The sequence below is a fragment of the Bison bison genome, unplaced genomic scaffold, assembly GCF_000754665.1.
Source record: "Bison bison bison isolate TAMUID 2011002044 unplaced genomic scaffold, Bison_UMD1.0 scf7180017863790, whole genome shotgun sequence".
Lineage (NCBI taxonomy): Eukaryota > Metazoa > Chordata > Mammalia > Artiodactyla > Bovidae > Bison > Bison bison.
In genome coordinates this window covers 319,533-338,730 of record NW_011494362.1, presented here as the reverse complement: position 1 = coordinate 338,730, position 19,198 = coordinate 319,533, and the positions used below count along the sequence as shown (strand labels likewise).

At 38.6% G+C, this 19,198-nt stretch overlaps 1 protein-coding gene across 2 annotated transcripts in view; it reads right to left on the bottom strand.

The window, feature by feature from the left end:
• Positions 1 to 19,190, bottom strand: part of SMIM14 (small integral membrane protein 14) — a 62,433-nt gene extending 43,243 nt beyond the window's left edge. For both annotated transcript variants that reach the window (XM_010833566.1, XM_010833565.1), the window contains exon 1: positions 19,091 to 19,190. The gene's annotated coding sequence lies outside the window, so the exon portion shown is untranslated. The remainder of the gene's footprint in view (positions 1 to 19,090) is intronic.
• Between the last annotated feature and the right edge of the window lie 8 nt (positions 19,191 to 19,198).

Sequence of the window (19,198 nt, the reverse complement as noted above, 5' to 3'; positions counted from 1 at the left end):
TGGAGCCCAAAAAAATAAAGTCTGACACTGTTTCCACTGTTTCCCCATCTATTTGCCATGGAGTGATGGGACCAGATGCCATGATCTTCGTTTTCTGAATGTTGAGCTTTAAGCCAACTTTTTCACTCTCCTCTTTCACTTTCATCAAAAGGCTTTTTAGTTCCTCTTCACTTTCTGCCATAATGGTGGTGTCATCTGCATATCTGAGGTTATTGATATTTCTCCCAGCAATCTTGATTTTAGCTTGTGCTTCTTCCAGCCCAGCATTTCTCATGATGTACTCTGCATATAAGGGTCTATTTCCATTTAAATATTTATTTATTAGACTGTTAGCTAAAGAGTTAACAGAACTGTAAACCGTAGAAAAATAGATCTAAAATCCCAAAAGCAATTAAAAATAACATCCAATGACACTGTGAAATATTAGGAGAGTACTCTCATTTTCTTTAATGCTGTAACTAACACACTATCTTCTTCCAGGAACAAGCTGGAAGAACTGAAGGGTAACCATAAACCCTTGATTTTCTTTTAACAATTTTACTTCAGCTCTTTTACTTTGGAATTATTTGTTACTGTCATAATTGTTAAGGACTAAAAGGAAGTAAAAAAAATAAAATAAAATGTCTTCCAAGCCTAAAAATTTAGGTGGGAAGGCCTTTATATATTTGCATATGTGTGAGAGTTCATCTTGGTTTCTCTGACAGAAGAAACTATTTGGTTTGAATATATCTTTGCAAGAAGCTATTATCACCTACGTTTCTTTTCTAAGAAATTATACTTTTTTAAAAAGAGGGTATTTTACAATATCTAGGGGTAATAAAAATTCCCAAAACATACTAAAATGTTAACATAGATTTCAAGAATATAAAAGTTAATCTCATACTTTTGTAATAAACTGCTGTTGCTGCTGCTGCGTCACTGCAGTCATGTCTGACTCTGTGCAACCCCATAGATGGTAGTCCACCAGGCTCCCCCATCCCTGGGATTCTCCAGGTAAGAACACTGGAGTGGGTTGCCATTTCCTTCTCCAATGCATGAAAGTGAAAAGTGAAAGTGAAGTCGCTCAGTCAGATCCGACTCTTAGCGACACCATGGACTGCAGCCTACCAGGCTCCTCCGTCCATGGGATTTTCCAGTCAAGTAGTACTGGAGTGGGTTGCCATTGTCTTCTCCATAATACACTGCAAAATAGTAAATATTTATAAAGTATAACATAAAAGTACTTTTAACACAAAATGCTTAGGAGAACCAGTCATGAATTTTAAAAGCAAATAATTCATATGCTAGACTAACCCATAAAGAGTTCTCACATTAATTTGGAATGGAATTACCATTAGATGACTTTTACCTAAAATGGCCTTACTTCTTTACTTCTTGCTTTACCAATGGCTGCCAAATTTCCTTATCATATATACAGGTAAATGCAACAAGAGGAAAAAATTTTAAAAGAATACAACAGGAAGAATGATGTGATCATAAGATATGAATAAAAGACAAACCCCTGAAGATGATTAAAAATGAAGGACCAGTAAGCAAAATGTAAACAAATCTCTTAAGTCTCTAAGAGAAAAAGGAGTTAAAATAGCTAAGAGAGTCTCTAAAAGACATTTAAAATAAGTAAAGACCAAGGGAAAAGATAATTCCTAAAAGAGGTGCTACAGCTAATTAACAAACATTTTAAAAGGTCACCCTAACTAGTAAAATAAATGCAAATTAAAACGTAAACTTTCACCTAAAAAAACCCCAAAAAAGTACTATGAAAGTTTAGTCATGCATTGCTAGTCCTCCAGTTAACGGCCATAACCCTTCTGGAGTTTAATTTAGCAATATGTACCACTGACTCAATGGACGTGAGTCTGGGTGAACTCCGGGAGTTGGTGATGGACAGGGAGTCCTGGCGTGCTGCGATTCATGGGGTCGAAAAGAGTCGGACACGACTGAGGGACTGATCTGATCTGATCTGATTACGAACTATAAAAATTCTATCAATGACATGTGTGTTATCTATGGTTTGCTTTAAAATACTCCCACAAAGGGAGAGGAAAGTAGGAGGGAAAGGGACAAATCTTACTTATAAAATTCCAAGTAGTATTAGATTTATCATGCTCTGGGAGGTAAAGCTTAATCCTACCCCACCCTTAAACATGGACTAGATTTCCTGACTCCCTTCTAAAGGACAGAATTCAGAAAAAGGTAACTTTACAGTAGAAAAACCTATCAAACACTCTCTTAACCACAAGATCAAGGTAAGCCTACAAAACAGAGGAGACAGACTAATATTACTTCCAGGCGATCCTAGGAAAGTCCTTATAAATGATAAAAAGAAATTGACTATTACTGATTTTACTTATCTTAAATTAGTAATATTGAGTAATATAATATTTTCTTTATATTTCTATTTATTTATTTATTGGCTGCGTCACACAACCTGTGGGCTCTCAGTTCCTCAACCAGGGATCCAACTGGCATCCCCTACAGCGGAAGCATGGAGTCTTAACTACGGGACCATCAAGGAAGTCCTGGGTAACGTACTATTAATTCCACCAACATTTATTGTCCTCCAGAAACATTTTGGGATCGCCCTCCTTGAAATCCTACCAAGAAGTTTATAAATTAATATTGCTTTGAAGCAAGTACTGTGCATTACGCTTCCCTGGTAGCTAAGATGGTAGAGAAACCGCCTGCAATGCAGGAGACCTGGGGTGGATCCCTGGGTGGGGAAGATCCCCTGGAGAAGGCAATGGCTACCCAAGGCATTTCTGTCCTTCCACGCAAACATTTTAAACAACAAAATGTCAGCTTATCCTTGGATTCAATCTTGGATTCAATACTCTCTTAAAAAAAAAAAAAAAAAATCAAAAGAAGAAAAAAATAAGAGCAATCATTTCTAAGAACCTCGAAATACCGAAACTTGACTTTTCCTTTATTTTTCTCAAGATTGAATTATAAAAATATGTACCCTTATTTAACCTCCATACTCTTGCCAATCTCTCATTTCCCCTCTTCTTCAATAAAGGTTAGTTCCCTGCTCCTGCTTCCAAGAGCAATATTACTAAGAAATTCATATCCCTTATAAGAGATGAGTCAGAAACCCAGTATGCTCAATACGAAATTCTTGTGGTTAAGGGGGGAAAAGTATGTAGAAGTACTATGTGGCCAGCATTTAAGTCTACGGGAGAAGTACCAGTTCTGTTAAGGTTATCAGATGTTTTTTCTTGTTTTCCTAATTTTCTATATTTTATTTTTTAAACTGAATCACATATTTACATATGGGTATGCAAATCTGTCACATATATGTAAACACAGATACATGTAAACAAAAGATTCTATCCAAAATAAATACTAAAGGTTGATGCCAAACTTCCTTCCATTAATAACTTAAAGATAAATTTTCTTCTATGGACACTCGCCAATCATTTAAAACCATAAGAATTTAGTATTCAAAAATGATGTGACTGGTGGCCCAAGTGTCTAAGGGACAGAGATAGTAAGAAAACTTGTCACTGTATACTGCCTTTGTGTCTTCTGAGTGATTCAAAAAATATTAACTTTTCAAAAGAATAACTTTACTGTGAGCATCCTGTTCTTCCCATACCAGAACCATTTGCTCTAGGGACAAATAATTACATCTCAACTTTCCTCTTGAACTGAACATGCTAAATTATCTTAAGCACACTATCTGACCTTCCATCATCACTGAATTTGTTAGCTAGCATTAAGCATAAAAAATGGTATTCTAAACTCCGGAAATATATGTGTTACAAAGTAAACCAAATCCCATTATTAGTGAGAAATAACCAAGTATATAAACAGACCATACAATGGATATTTCTAAAGTCAGCCTTTGCCCTAAATCTGAGGTAATCATTCTTTATAGTATACTACAGACTAAGAACCACTGGTCTAGATATATAAAAACTTGTCTCTGGATTGGAAAGTACATAAGACTATACCCTCTGGCTCAGGGTGTAGCCAGTTTTCAATGTTTTACCTTTCCCTTCCTCTATTCATCCTCTGGTGGAAGTATTAACAGTTAAAGAGGATCAAAATGCTGTAACAACGGAGTATGCTGGTATAATGTTTTGGTAACATCTGGTCAATTGAGTTTAAAATAAAAGCAAATGGGAATTCATTTTAAAAATACACATATAACAAGGAAAATAAAGGAAAACAGATGAGAACTAGACTAGGTTTTTTTTTTAAGTGTTTTCCCAAGACTCATTCAGAATCAAAGACATCTGGATACATTTCATAGATGGGAAGCAGAAAGAAGAGGGTGGAGGGAGGAGAGAGATAAGCAATAATATTAAAACTCAGTAAACAGGAAAACAATTCCTTTTTCTAGAATTTTCTGAACATACCAACCACAAAGTGTATTTATATATCAAAACTTGAATTACAAATAAATGAGGGGATCAATAGTTTAATAAATGCTAGGAATGTACAAAGTACATGCTAAGAATGCCTTCTAGCAATTAAGGAAAAAAAAAACCCTAAGTGATTCTAGAAGACAAATTTAGGTGAGTATTTGATCTTTAATGGCAGAACAATGAAAAATATCAACAAACTTACAACATAATATATGCATTAAAAAATCTCAAATACAATTACAACAGCCAAAGAATAGGGGGAAAAAATCACACTCCACTAATATGATAAGCAAAGATTTCTTAATAACATAGAACATATACAAACAGATTCTTAAAGTGGGAACTGCACTGGAGATTACAAACTATAATTTTATGGCAATATGAATTCAGAAATTAAAAAATGTTCATGCCCTTTGAATAATTCCACTTCTAAGGTTCTATCATTTTTTTTTTAATCTGAAATACAAAGACCTATGTACTAAGATTGTTATCACAGCTTTATCACAGTGAAAAACTGGAAACGGTCTAAATGTCTGGCTGGTGACTCAGTGGTAAAGAATCTGCCTGACAATGGAAGAGATACAGGAGACTCGGGTTCAATGCCTAGGCCAGGAAGATCCCCTGGAGGAGGAAATAGCTACCCACTCCAGTATTCTTGCCTGGGAAATCTCATGGACAGAGGAGCCTGGTGGGATGCAGTCCATGGGGCTGCAAAGAGTTGGATGCAACTAAACAACAGCAACAACAAATGTCTGGCTAAAAGGAAATGCTTAAATTAAGATACATACTGTGAAGTATCATGCAGCCAAATGCTTCATCTTCTTTCATAATGACATGGGGAAATAAGCACAACGTAATATTAAAATATATTAAAAAGGATATAAAAATAAGCAAAGTACATGCATATATTTTAAAAGCGCAAAAAAAACACACTTGAAAAAGTTGAAAGAAAACACAGGAAAACTAACATCGGGAATCTCTGAGTGACAAGATTTTACTTTTCATTCTGTATATTTTATCTTTCAATATCATAGAATTTTTTTTTTTTTTTGCCAAACTGCAAGGCATGTGGGGTCTGAGTTCCCTGACCAGGGATCAAACTAGTACTTTCTGCATTGGAAGTCGGAATCTTAACCACTGGACCACCAGGGAAGTCCTCATCAAATAATGTGGAGTCCCTATCAAATAATAATTATATATTAACTTTTATTATAAATCAGGAAAAATGCTGAATGCAGCAAAACTAAGGAAAACTAACTCCAATTTTTCAATAAACAAATAGTAAAAAGTAAACAAAACTTCAAGCGATGGCAGGGATATGGTTACAGTTTAAGAAATTTTAGAGCTATCAATCGAATGCTGTACATAGACCTTGTTTGAATCCAGAAGCAAACAAAACTAGCAAAAGGACAATTATGATACAAACAAAAAGGAACTCTGAACACTGACTGGATTAAATGTCATGTAGGAAATTACCCTGCATTAAATTTTTTAACATAACTATAATGTCAATTGTCACATCTGAAAGAGTCTTTACCTCTGAGAGATCTCACTATGTATTTCCAGTTAAAGAGATTTTTATGCCTGGGATCCAGGTGAAAATGACCCTGCAAAAGGGGAGGTGTGGATGAAATAAAGGTCATAAGTTCAGTAACTGCTGAAGCCAGCTGATGGATACATAGAGATTCATGACCGGTTAGTACTAAAAATTTCAAGCATACCTCAGTTTTTTAGAAATACATTTTTATAGACTAACGAAAATTCTTCTGATTTCTCCCCATGCAAACAGAGGGCTCTTCTTGAGAAAGCAGGAATAACCAAGCCTAATTCAAGGTAAGAGGATGAAAACTATCTTTCTACTGTAATTTTAAGAAGGTGACTTATGATAAAATCACTTTTTCAATTAGTCCTATCTTTACAGTGATCAAGACAATGTTAAAATTCTTCCCACTTAAAAGTTAAAAATAAAAACCCACAGTAAGGGCAAAATACAAAGTAACAATTTAGAATACATGCAATTTGTTTTTATAATACAGAAAATAGAGATGTTGTCAGTGAAATGAGGAACTCAGAAGTATTTTATACATTTTTACCTAAAAAGCATCAGTGCTACTAACACTCCAAAGTTATAAAAACCAAGAGAGTAAAACATACCAGAAACAGCTACAACTGCCCCCCAGACATTCAGGAAGATTACCTTTGCATTTACTTTCTATTTTTAACCTTATTCCCAATTACAGGAATAATTACTCTACTCTAAAAATAATTTTTCTACAAACTCCTTTCTGAATCTGCTTTTGCCCAGTAGCCAATTAGAAAACTGATCAACCAATTAAGGAGAGCTATCCCAAAACTCTGGCTACCTTTCATATTAAACAGGGAGAACAAAATATTTGCCTATCAATTTCAGTAATATTATATCATACACTGACATGTATAATTAGAAGTTCAGATTACTTTTATCAGATGACTCAACATCTTAATGTAATAAGGTGTTCAAATTCCCACAGATACAATGTTTTTGCAACATACTCATTTGCTTTATTCTTTTATCAGAAATGGATCTCAATCAAACAGTCATATCTAAAATAGTTATGCCTGCAGCTTTCTAACTACTTTCATAGCTTAACAACAGCCCTTCCAACAAGTTAAGCAAGAAAATTATTCCTCTTTTAAAATGAGGAAAATAAGTTCAGATAAGTGAGCAATTTGACCATGATCACATTTCCATCCAGTATGAGAGAGACCTTGGACAGGAAGTCATAATGTAAATTCCTGACCAAGACTCATTGCACATCTGTCGGATATGACCAATCATGAAGCTTATACTTGTTTCACTCTCATCAAGACAACTTTAGAGCACTACAGAAATTAGATAACCATCAATTAACTTCCTAATGCTTCTTTTGAGTTACATACTTTTCTCTTAAACTACATCTGCAAGTCTGATTCTCTGATGGGAAGTGCGCAAGGAGAAAGGATGCAGTTTCAAGTTCAGGTCAATCGTCATTTGGTAAAAAACTAGGCTAAAATGCTGCCTGGGAGATTAAAGTCATTTTAAAATGTAAATGTTGAAATAAATCCATTATATTCCTTAAATACCACAATTCTCTGTGCTTAGGAGTTAAAACTTCCTGAGTTCTATCATGACAAATTTTAAAAATTTACATTAATAACCAAGCAATTACAGTTACAAATTCCTAATACTACTCCCTATTTGATCCAACAGGGTGACCCTATACTGTGTGTAAACAAAGAATGTTGCCTGCCATTCCAGTTCTTTAAGGATCAAATCATTAGCCACAATAGCTGCTGATCTATAAGTACACAATGAAAGAATTTAGGGTGACACATTCTGTGTTTTGGATTAATGGACCCCTAGGTGGGCTTTCCTGGTAGCTCAGCTGGTAAAGAATCCTCCAGCAATGCAGGAGACCTGGGTTTGATTCCTGGGTTGGGAAGATCCCCAGGAGAAGGGATAGGCTACCCTATCCCTTCAGCTCCAGTATTCTTGGCTTCCCCAGTGGCTCAGATAGTAAAGAATCTGCCTGCAATGCAGGAGACCTGGGTTTGGTCCTTGGGTTGGGAAGATCCCCTGGAGAAGGGTATGGCAACCCACTCCAGTATTCTTGCCTGGAGAATCCCCATGGACAGAGGAGCCTGGCAAGCTACAGTCCATGGGGGAGCAAAGAGTGGGACACGACTGAGCAACTAAGCACAGCACAGCAGCACAGATAATTGAAAGGCCTATCTAAGGAAGAATTCCAATGACCTCAGATTGTTGCATCTTCCCATGCACAGAAAAGCGCTAAAATTGAGATATCTGATCCATGCAACTTCAGTAACCTTTCAACTGACTGTACATATAGATACCAGCTCCTCCAGTACCTTTGGAATGGTTCCTCAGAGCTAGCTGAGAGCCTATCTCCCGTGTTATTCCATGTCAGTAAGACATGGAATAAACTCAACTCATGACTCTAGTGTTGTGCATTTTTTTTCACGTCGACAGGCCCATCCAGAATTAGCTATTTACAAGAGAAAAATAAAATAAAGACCACATCCGAAAATCTTATTATAAAACATTTTTACAGGATAACAGAAAGCTTAAATATATTCTTTCAGAGGGCATACTATTCAAAAGGAAGAGATGAGAGTAGGCTAGAAAGAATGACAATAAAATGTTCTTTCTTCATCAAGGAGAATGGGAATGTACAGGAAAAACAAGGTCAAAATGACTAGGAGGCCTGTGCAAGACAGCATAGTATAGATTAGGAATGTATCAGAGGATGCTAAGTCTTCATTTATTCATATTCAACAAACCACAGCTTCATAAATGGTACTTTTAAAATGTTGGGGATGCAGCAGTTCTCATTCACTCATTTAAAGAGAAAAAAAATTGAGACCCTGAGAAAGTCAGTGACTTACCCAAAGTCACCCAGTAGAGCAGGGCTTCAAACCCCTGTCTTCTCTCACTTCTCCTTTACTGAAAAGGATCTATCTGACAAGTCCCCAGGGGACTAGGTAGCTAGCAGAAGAGTTCAGAGGAGGATACAGAAGAAATAAAACGTTAAGCCCTACCTCCAAGCGTTTGCAATCAAGTTAATTACTAATTATAATTCATTCTTATTATAATAATAATATAATCACATACTAGTATATAATTAACAGCCAAAATAAATGTCTCAGACAAACAACTACTGTGATAATCTCTCCAGAGAAAGTTCAAAAGGAGAACTACTTAACTCACTTAACTTCTATGCCTTTTATACTAACAGCTGTACTGTTCACAGTTATCAAGAATTTCTGTATCTCCTTAATTCCTCTATGTGGGTGTAGCACAGGACTCGGTTAAAGGCCCCCCCAACCCCCACGGCTGCCATTACTTTTCTGGAAATTCCCTGCTAATGTGACCCTATTTTCCTACACCTTTTCTTTCCTCTACAACCTTTTTCCCCCTTACCTGTATCTGATTGTGGGCTTCCCTGATGGCTCAAACGGTAAAAAGAATCTGCCTACAATGCAGGAGACCCAGGTTAGACCCCTCAGTCGGAAAGATCCCCTGGAGAAGGGAATGGCAATCCACTCCGGTATTCTTGCCTGTAGAATTCCATGGACAGAGCCCGACTGTATTCTAGGAATCACCTTAAGAACACCTGCTAAAAACAGCATGGGATAGCAGAAAGAATATATCTTAGATAAGTGACTTAAGTTACGACACTACTGAAAAAATGGATAAATGAGCCTCTCTGGAACTTCAGTTTCCCTACCTATAAAACAAGAGTGATAATTGAAACTATTTATTTTAATAGGTTGTTCCAAGGATCGGGTGAGAATTTTAAAGAGTGCTTTATGAACTGTAAAATGCTCTGAGGCAATTCAACTCTAAGCCTTTAGATTTGAAATGTATCTTCAACCCTCAACCCAAGTTCTTTGTACACTGCTTTGGGGTTGGGGTGGGGGTGTGTGTGGGGTGGGGTTGAATTCCCCTGGGGCTCAGCCATCACTCCTTTGCATAAAAGTGAAAAAGAAGAAAGAAGTCTTCTGTTCTAAATCTTGGTCCCTCATCTACAAATTTTCTGTTCTTCCCTGGCTATTCTTTACTCTTGTACAATCTTAAAGACTCTCTCAAGGCCCAGGGGTAAAATTTATTATAAACAGCCAAACAAGGGAAAAGTCTGCAATTGAATCATCTTTGTTTATATTCAGTATCTTAACCCAAAGTTTCATATTCTGAAAATGTTCTCTGAAATTTCTACTCGAGTACTACTTAATCACATTCTGAATAAAAATTTTTTAATTCGGGAAAAAACACTGTGTTCCATAAGTTAGAAACAGAAAAATTTAACAGATGGTATAAAAATTCCATATTCTGTGACCGCCCCCGCAAATCATAGAGGATACAATTGTTACGAAACCAGTTTTCAATAGCTATATTGCAAAATAACAAGCATGGTCTGAAATTCTGAAGTACATCACAAGTAATGTTACACATCTGCGAATGATTTGTTGTTATTGTTCAGTTGCTAAGTTGTGTCCGACTCTTAGTGACCCCATGGCCTGCAGCACACCAGGCTTCCTGTCCTTCACCACCTCCCAGAGTTTGCTCAAATTCATGCCTATTGATTCGGTGATGCCATCCAACCATTTCATCCTCTGTCGTCCCCTTCTCCTCCTGCCTTCTATCATTCAACCGTTCAAATAAACCAGAGCAGAATCAAGACTTTTTCTATTACTCCCCTTCACTTCCTTGCCTACATGATTTTTGTCACAGAACGGAGTTATGGCTACTACTCTCCCAACTCAGATTAACCATGGCTTATCTCAGCCATGCTACAGCCTAGACGACCTATCTGAACACAGGTGCACACAAATGCCATTCATAATGACAGGAAAAAACGCCTAGAACCACTGTGATACAGAAAGCAACGTTATTAAAAAATGAAACTCGACTCACGACCATAAAGCCTGTGCTCCACAAGAGAAGCCACTGCAATGGGAAGCCCGCACACTCTAACTAGAGACTAGTCTCCACTTGCTGTAACTTGAGTAAATCCACTCATAGCAACGAAGACATACCACAGTCAAAAAATACATCAATCTTTTAAAAAAATGAAATTTGAATAAGCACCACAGGAAAAACAGAAGTCTTCAAAATTGCAAGCAAGTCAGTTTCTTCTACATTACCTCTGCCAGGAGTACAGAGCAACAAAATACATAATATGTTAAAAAAAAATTAGCTTTTTTTTAAAAAGTATAAGCTAAAACAAGATAGCAACCAGAACACATCGTCTAAAACTTCATTTACCAAGAAGATGTTCACTGTGTCCCTAACTTGATTTGAAGCATCTTTATCATTCTTAAAATTTGAAAGTGCTGCACCTGCAATACTTGCCAATGAGCGCAGTCAAGCATAAATCAGCTTTATTCTGTACTTTTACAAACTTGAGACTCACATCTGTGTTTTCACCTAAATTTTAAAAAGGAAATGAAAATTCGATATGAAAATAAAGCAACAAAAAGGTAACTTTCTTTAAATAAAAGCACTCAAGTTTGAAATGTTACAAACAAAATATAAGCCTTACTATAAACCTAAAACTTGGTTTTGGTTTAGAAAAACATACTTTCTCAAGGAGTTGAACTTTTTTTAATTTTAAAAGCAATCACATTTATACTTTTACAATTCAAATACAAAAGTTTAAAAAAACCACAAAAGTAAAAAAGGTACTCTCTTCTTCTCAGAGGCTGCTGCTGCTGCTGCTGCTGCTAAGTCACTTCAGTCGTGTCTGACTCTGCGGCCCCAAAGACGGCAGCCCACCAGGCTTCCCGTCCCAACCCTCGTGTAGGAGCGTCCCCGAGTGGCTTCAGTTCAGTTCAGTTCAGTCACTCAGTCGTGTCCGACTCTTTGCGACCCCATGAACTGCATGCAGCATGCCAGGCCTGAGTGGCTTAGTGGTAAAGAATTCACCTGCCAAGGCAGGAAACATGGGTTTGATCCCTAATCAAGGAAGACTGCACATGCCGAGAGGTCACTAAGCCCGTGCATCAAAACTACTAAAGCCCAACTCTAGAGCCCATGCTCTGCAAGAGAAGCCACTGCAATGAAAAGCCCGTGCATTGCAACTAGAGTAGTCCCTACTCACTGCGGCTAGAGAAAGCCTGTGTGTAGCAAGGAAGACCCAGAACAGCCAAAAAGTGTTAAATTAACAAGTAAAATTATTAAAAAAACAATAAAAACCCTCGAGTAAATTTTCTAGGATTGCAAGAATATATATGCTGTATATACTTGCTGAACGATGATTAAAATCGTATTTCAAGTCATTAAAGTGTGATTATGTTTTTTTACATAATTAAGACTGGTTGGTTGGCTATTTAAAGCCATGGTTCACCACAATATTATTTATAATGGTGAAAACTGGAAACTACATTCATGTTTAATATTAAGTGAAAACTTCAAGTAAACCAGTTTATTCAAAACATCTTATAAAATGCAGCCAGTTAAAATCAAGTTTAGGTATTTTCTAAGGCCATGGTAAAAAGATCACTATGTTGACCCCACTCTCATCCCTCAAAAAGAATACAAGCTTATGTGAGTATTACATCTCAGCTGTACCAAAGATGAATTTTAAAAGTTAAAGACTGGAAGGAAATATATGTACAGGATTGTAACTTTTGTTGTTGGTTTTATATATTACTATCCTTTGCAGCTTTTCAGTAACAAGCATGTCTCAGGTTTTTTTCTCTTTTTTTTAAAGGAGGGACTACTAGACATGCATATCCAATTTAGGTTTAAACAGAACAAAACAATTCATGAAAGTACTTCTAGTAGCATAATCTGACAGCTAAAACAAGTAGGTTTACTTATTATAGCTCCCATGATTCTCTAAGACAAAAAGACTACTCAATATTGTTGAAATATAAAGTTTATGAATTTTGGTCAAAGAAAATTGAGTTTGAATCCCACAAGTCCCAAGTGGCTTTACCTTAAGCAATTTACTAACCAGAGCCTGTTTCCTCCGGTATAAATTGGGAGTGACAATGTCCGACTTGGAGGGCTGATGTGTAAGCTAAACATATAGGAAGTAATGAAAGTCAAGAGACTAGCATATAGACTCCATAAACAGTAAATGTCATTGCTATTGAGATTCAGACAGGTAACTGTTTTAATTTCAGATTCAAATAATTTTCAGCCTTCTTTTCAAATCACTTTGAAGTGCCCAAACTGTTACTTAACTGTAGGATCTACTGCCACATGCATACAACCAATTCAGATGGTTAGCCCTTGTTCCGTGGACTGAAACATAAACGTGAACATAAGCACACACCAAAAGAATACCTTTGCTTATAAGCTTGTAGTAGTACAATCTTAAAAAAAATTCTAATATAAGTCACAATATAACTGTCGGGAGTGCTTACTTTCTGCAAAATCTTTACAACTCATATATTAATATATCACCATTAATTATCAATGTAAACAATTTAGTATCTTTTATTGAAGCTTTTGTTCTAAGTCTTATTAAACTATATGGGAAAAGATTTTTACAAATACTGCTTTTTAGCAATGTACTGGTTTTTACAGATATAGTTAAAGTTGATATCTTTCTTCATTTATTTATCCCATCAACAAGCCTACTGTTGCTTAATCGGTCCTCCCTGACCTCATGGGCCTCCCAATCAAATAAGCCAAATAGCCACAGACAACTGAATATGAAAAGTGAAGCTAAAGGAGCCACACATGGTTATTTACAAAGGCCCAAGATGGGTTATGATAGAGCTCTGCTAAAGATCACGTGTGACCAGAGCTTCCATAGATAAATATAGCTATCCAGGCTTTAAGACTAGGAAGAGAAGAAAGACAACCAGTATTTCTCTAGATTAAGTATCCTCCCCACCCCAAATCAAAGTGAAAGTGAAAGTCGCTCAGTGTGCCCAACTCTTTGAGACCCCATGGACTAGTCCATGCAATTCTCTGGGCCAGAATACTGGAGTGGGTAGCCTTTCCCTTCTCCAGGGATCAAACCCAGGTCTTCTACATTGCAGAAGGATTCTTTACCAGCTGAGCCACAAGGGAAGCCAAGAATACTGGAGTGGGTAGCCTAACCCTTCTCCAGTGGATCTTCTTGACCCAGGTCTCCTGCATTACAGGCGGATTCTGTACCAACTGAGCTATCAGGGAAGCCCCCCAAATCAATGCATCAATCAAATTCAGTACTTTTAACTCATTTGGAAAGGGTCTTACAGTGAGAAATCTGTTCAGTTTATGATGATCCCATGGTAGTTCAAATATTACAACACCCAAATCAATGAAGGAAATGTATGAAGAGTTCAAATGAGTATATGAGCAGGTAGAAAAGTGATAGACTCTGGGTGTGTGGAATGCACGGCAATGCATAGGGAGGAGAAAAGACCTCAAATTCGCTTTAAACCTGGTAGTTTTAAATCTGAAAACTCAATACAACAAAGCAAGAAGACGTAGGAGTCTTTACAGATGCTCCTTCAGGTCATCTACCAATTGTGCAACTTCAGGCACAAAGACCAAAAAACAATGATCTTCATTAAGGACTGGAAATGGGACAGAAAACATTATTTTGCCCCTAACAAAAAAAATGGCTTACTAAAACGAAAGGACTGCATATAGTTCTAAACACTGTAGGGTACACTGATTAAGAGAACTAACTTGGGTTCAAATTCAACCTTCTACTCAGTATGTCTCAGTTCTTTCATTTGTAAAGAGGGAGCAGGAACACCTATATCTGAGTTGTTTCACAGTTAACTGAAAAACATGTTAAAAGTTTTTAGCATAGTATCTGACACATGCAGGAGACATACAAGACTTGGGTCTGATCCCTGGGTTGGGATCCTCCCTCCAGGGAAGATCCCCTGGAGGAGGGCATGGCAACCCATTCCAGTATTTTTGCCTAGAGAATCCCCATCGACAGAGGAGCCTGACAAGCTACAGTCTACAGGGTACAAAGAGTTGGACACACTGTAGCAACTGAGCATAGTCAAAACTATGGTTTTTCTAGTACTTATGTATGGATGTGAGAATTGGACCATAAAGAAGGCTGAGAACCAAAGAATTGATAATTGCTAACTGTGGTGTTAGAGAAGACTCTTGAGAGAGAAGACTCTTGGATTGCAAGAGATCAAACCAGCCAATCCTAAAGGAAATCAACACTGACTATTTACTGGAAGGACTGATACTGAAGCTCTAATACTTTGGCCACGAGATGCAAACAGCCAACTCACTGGAAAAGACCCTAATGCTGGAGAAGACTGAAGGCAAAAGGAGAATGGGCAGCAGAGGATGAGATGGTCAGACAGCATCACTGACTCAGTGAACATGAATTTAAGCCAATTCAAGGAGATAGATGCTTTTGAGCTGTGGTGTTGAAGCAGACACTTGAGAGTCCCTTGGACTGCAAGGAGATCAAACCAGTCAATCCTAAAGGAAATCAATCCTGAATATTCATTAGAAGGACTGATGCTGAAGCTGAAGCTCCAATACCTTGGCCACCCGATGCAAAGAGCTGACTCATTAGAAAAGACCCTGATGTTGGGAAAGACTGAAAACAAAAAGGGATGACAAAGGACGAAAGGGTTGGATGGCATCACTGATGCAACGGACAAAAGTTTGAGCAAGCTCCAGAAAATGGTGAAGGACAGGGAAGCCTGGCGTGCTGCAGTCCATGGGGTCGCAGAGTCGGACACGACTTAAGTGACTGAACAAAAAGTATAACACGGCTGTTCCCTGATCCAAACATCAAGGACTATTGAAGTAGGAGAATCAAGGTACACTCCTACAAAAGGAGACTGAAAATTAGGGTTCTGCCATAAAAAGAACTGGTTTAAAAGAGACAGTAGAGGGGCTTCCCTGGTGGCTCACTGGTAAAGAATCCATGTGCCAATGCAGGAGACACAGGCTCGATCCTCGGTCTGGGAAGATCCCACATGCAGGACAGCAACTAAGCCTGTGCACCACAACTATTGAACCTGTGGTCTAGAGCCTGGGAACCACAACCACTGAGCCCACTTGTGGAAACTGCTGAAGCCTGTATGCCCTACAGCCTGTGCTCTGCAACAAGAGAAGCCACCACAAGGAAAAGCTTGCACAGTGCAACCAGAAAGCAGTCCCTGCTGGCAGCAACTAGAGAAAAGCCCAAGCAGCAATGAAGACCCAGCAGTCAATAAATAAATAAATAAAATTATATTTAAGAAAAAGAGTGCATTCAACAGTAATACAGATATGTTCAAGTTTATTCATTCAACCATCATATTGAGCACCTGCTTGGCAGTGAAAAGGACAGACAAGGTCTTCATTTTCCCAGAGTTTAATTTCTAGTATAGGAGGCAGAATATAAAAACAAAGGAAATTCCAGATAGTGATGCTATAAAGAAAATGAGAGAATGGTGAGATAATTGTGGGAACAATCTCCTTGAAGAGACTGAACTGAGACCTGAATGACATGATGGAATCAGCTATAGGAAGATCTGGGAGAAGACTGAAGCCACAAGGAAGAGCAAGTGCAAACGCCCTGAGGCAAGAACAAACCTGGCCAGTCCCTAGGACGCTAGTGCAGCTGGAACACAGGAAGAAACTGCTGTTGCCATTCTCCTGGGTCCTGATTAAGGCATTTGGATACAAGGTGAGACAGAGGAAGGCAGTGCCGAGACCTCTACTGCTTGGCAAACCTTGAGAAAGAGGTTGGATTTTATTCTGAACGTGATGAGAGACTTTCAACAAAGGGGTGACGTGATCTGACATTTTAAAGGATCCCTCAGGCTGTGGGAAAGGGGATGCACCATAAAAAGCCAAAGTGGAAGCAGGGAGACCAGAGGTTTCTGCAGTAGGCCAGGTGAGACACGGTAAGAGTTGGCAAAGGTGGTAGCAGTAGAGAGGGGAAGAAGTGGAAAAATCTAGACTACATATTGAACACTACCATTCAAGGCACATGTAGGTAAGTTTATGACTAAGGGACCCAAGTGGGCAATATTAGTATATTTAGGATACTCTTTAGTAAGTACTTATCCTTTGAAGCTAAGGTGCGGGGAACCTCGCTTCTCTTTTGGCACCACTGATAAAGCACTGGACTAAACAGGCACACATCCAAGACTCAGTGTTCATAAAGCATATTAAGTGTATAAAGTAAAATCTTTTAGGACCTTACTGCCGGAGGCCTTGCCAGCTGGTCAACATTTGGGACATACAGGAGCTATGGCACAGAACTAAACCCTTACCTAAATCAAATCACCAAGTGACCAAAAGCTTTTCAAACTTCCACAGTGTTAACTCAGGCTATTCTGTGCCTGTTTTCCCAAGAGTTAAACAAGCAAAGTCTTAGTTTGTCACACAATGCATACTGATTTCATAAATCTTATAATATCATGATGAGAGATTTGAAAGGAAATCTTTTAAAACTATGATTTTAATCATTATGGTTTGGCAAACATACAGCAAATACTCTATAAAAGTTAAGGTCCAAGAGTATCTATAAAAATTGTAATGTGTTACTCAAAAATGAAGTGCTAATATGTGAAAAAGTAGGTTACAGAAGAACATGAGGTATGATACCATTTTTGTATAAAATATCTAAATGCAAAAAAGTCTGGAAGGATATAAACCACTGCTGACATTCTGGTGGTCTCTGGATGGCAAGAATACTGATGACTTATTTCTTCTTTTTTTCACTTATTTGCTTTAATCAACATTTTCTCCAATTATCACAAATTATTTCAAATAAACAAAATTATTTAGGTATAGATTAGCTTAAAAAATAAAAAAAAGAGAAAGAACTTCAAGAAAACATAATTTCATTTGTTTCGATCAGCGGCATTCCAACTGTGGTATTAAGAAAAAAAGATCTCGATTGCACACGCTGAAGGAAGAAATTTGCTAGGAAGAGGTCCATTTTATACCACACAAGGACATAATATACCCTTCAAGGGAGTAGTTCAAATTCCTAAGATCTCTTCCTGGATTTGATATATGACAATCAATTTAATACATAGCTCTTTTTCTTTCTTGCCGTTTGCTAAAGAAACACCTCAATTAATGAATTCTCTGGAGGAAAAAAAAAAAACTTTAAAAAAACTAAGGACAAAACAGAGGTTTGGTCTTCTGGTCTCATTCATGCGGTGGAAAGGCGCGGAGGGTGGCAGGGCTCGAAGCAGGCTACCCCAGAGGAATCTGCGTGGCGGGTTATCTAAAGTGGAAGGGAACACAAACCCTCTGCAGGCTCCACAGACTGGGCAGTGAGAACGCCTCCTAAGGGTCTCAGGACTTCCCCTGGAAGGGCTGACGCCGTCCAAGTTATTCTACGCTGCCAACGGTTTCCGACAAAACACAGTAACTGGAAGATCTCTTTAAACGCGGGTATTACGTGCAGGAAGCTCATCCGACTTTCTCTATGCAAAGCCAAGACATTCTCCTAAGGCCACATCCTCGCTTCTGTAAACTAGGGCAACTGAAAACACCCTATTGACTCTCTCCGGCTAAAGAACATCACTGTGGCTAAAATCCTAATACACACGCGAACAGACACTTCGGAAAACTGGCTCTAATGGTAACACAGGACTTCAGGTACTCCGGTAACCAGTTTATCGCACTTTATCTGCTACAATTAAGGGTACCACCTCTTTACTGTCAGCTCTGGTTCCACGTACTGAACAAACAGAAAAAGGGAATCCTTTAAATTCACAACACAATTAGGGCTAAAAGCTCCCGCTTTCTGGATGGCAGCTTTCTAGTCTCATCAATCACAACAAAGGACGCATACCGGTGACTACATCAGACCCGGCAAGGGCTGAGAAACAGAGGTAAATGATTTAGTGAAGATTGCAAGGTTTGTGAGAGATTCCTTCCAGCTACGACTAACTCACTCTTCTTTTTACTCCATTATACGCCTCCACCCGAGTTGACTGCTTACCCTAAAAATAAAACCACCCGTGGCTACCGTCCACTTCCCTGCCAAGTCCCGACTCTGGTCTCCTGCAGAGAAAGCCAAATCTCAGGCTCTTCGCCCCACTCTTCGCCGGAGGACGCGGGCTCGACAGCAGCGGGCTTCTCCCGATGCACAGTCGCCAGCCCGGCCGGGGACCCCTTGAGCCCGAGAAGCAGCCCCGCACTGCCGCAGCCGCCGCAGCCCGCCAGAGCCCCCAGGAAAAATCGGGGCGAGGGAAAGGTGGGCCGGCAAACGGTGGTGGGAGAAATGGGAGACACTCACCCGCCCAGACAACAACCGACGGGGCGGGGAGGTTGGGGGCCCGGACTAAGCCTCGGCAGAAAGACCGCCTGGAGCTTCCGGAACGCTGCGGCTGCTTGGGAAGCCGGT